The sequence below is a fragment of the Cyprinodon variegatus genome, unplaced genomic scaffold (assembly GCF_000732505.1).
Source record: "Cyprinodon variegatus isolate N-32 unplaced genomic scaffold, C_variegatus-1.0 Scaffold609, whole genome shotgun sequence".
NCBI lineage: Eukaryota > Metazoa > Chordata > Actinopteri > Cyprinodontiformes > Cyprinodontidae > Cyprinodon > Cyprinodon variegatus.
This window is the reverse complement of record NW_015151062.1, coordinates 508,494-509,767: the sequence shown is the minus strand read 5'-3', so window position 1 is coordinate 509,767 and position 1,274 is coordinate 508,494. Positions and strand designations below refer to the sequence as shown.

The following is a 1,274-nucleotide window of genomic DNA, read 5'->3' as shown; positions in this document are numbered from 1 at the left end:
GAAATATACATTTGAATGTTTTCGTTTCATTGGTTTAAAGGACCACTGAGGCCATGTAAACGGCTCTGATTATCCTTATTTTCTTATTTTAAGTTTGATGAATCCTAAGATCTTTTTGTCAGTGTGTCCATGCCAGTAATAGTAATATTTCTGTCCAGTATTTGTTTCCATGGCAACGCCTCCAAAAGTCTTTTCAATAAATACAGCTATGAATGAATTCAGTTGCTTTCAGTTACGTATCAATTGAAGACACTATCCAGATCACACCCAGCCAGTCAGCCACTGGTAATGGCTGGATCCTTTTTCTTACACTGTTCAGTGAAAATATCGCAATGCATCGCAATATTTCAAGTATCGCGATGCATCGTGATAGAATCGCATCGTGGCATGTGAAACTTCTTTGCCAATACCCACCCCTAGTCCTAAAGTCCTTCCACTGCCTGCCCAAATCTCAGAGCAGAGATTTTAAAACATTTCTGTTAGAACCAAAAGCAATGGCAGACTTTCTGTCAGTAGATCAGTGGCTCAGACCTGCAGGAGCAGCCATTCAAAATGGCCGTTCACAGTCAAACGGCAGCCGAATGGCAGCAAAATCCCCTCCAACTTCCAGCCACTGAAGTGACCCCCCTCTGGCACATTTCTTTACTCTGACTCCACCCTTTGACTGAATTACAGGGTCTGACCAGCAGATGGCGCTTCTCTCCAGATATTAATGTCCTCAAATCATGACAGAAAGAATATTTTAGTACAAAGATTGATGTTTGAAAAGGAATCTTAGGGAACCAACCAGGGACCATCAAGGAAAGTGGGGAAATTTTAAATGGCTGCTGCTGTATCGGGGCGTCTGGATCAAATCTACTCTGCATTCCTGAACAAACATGGAGAAGCAGCTTTTATCTCTTTCACTCCGCTAATCTGTAACATGAGTTTCTTTAAACCCAGATTAAAAACCTTTTTGTTTAGAGTCGCCTTTGGATTTTTTTTATTTAAACTGGTAAATGAAACATCAATTTAGGATTTCATCACTTTGAATAATCATTTTACTGCATAATAAACTTCTAGCGAGTGTAACAGTTATGGGCTAGGCAGCTAACTGCTATATCAGAAAACAGTTCGTTAAGGAGCCTGAGGTGTGAATGAAAACACAAGGAAACTGTTTTAGTTGGTGTTTCGTTCAAGTGTATTATTGTTTTTCCTTGTAAACATGGAAAAAATAAGGGGCAGGAAAAAAAACAACAAACAAACAAAACAATTACAAATACACAAATAAGTAA

General features: G+C 39.2%; 1 protein-coding gene across 1 annotated transcript in view; it reads left to right on the top strand.

Annotated features, from left to right (window-relative positions):
- Window positions 1-1,274, top strand: part of gpatch1 (G-patch domain containing 1) — an 18,625-nt gene that overhangs the window by 6,724 nt on the left and 10,627 nt on the right. The window lies entirely within an intron of this gene.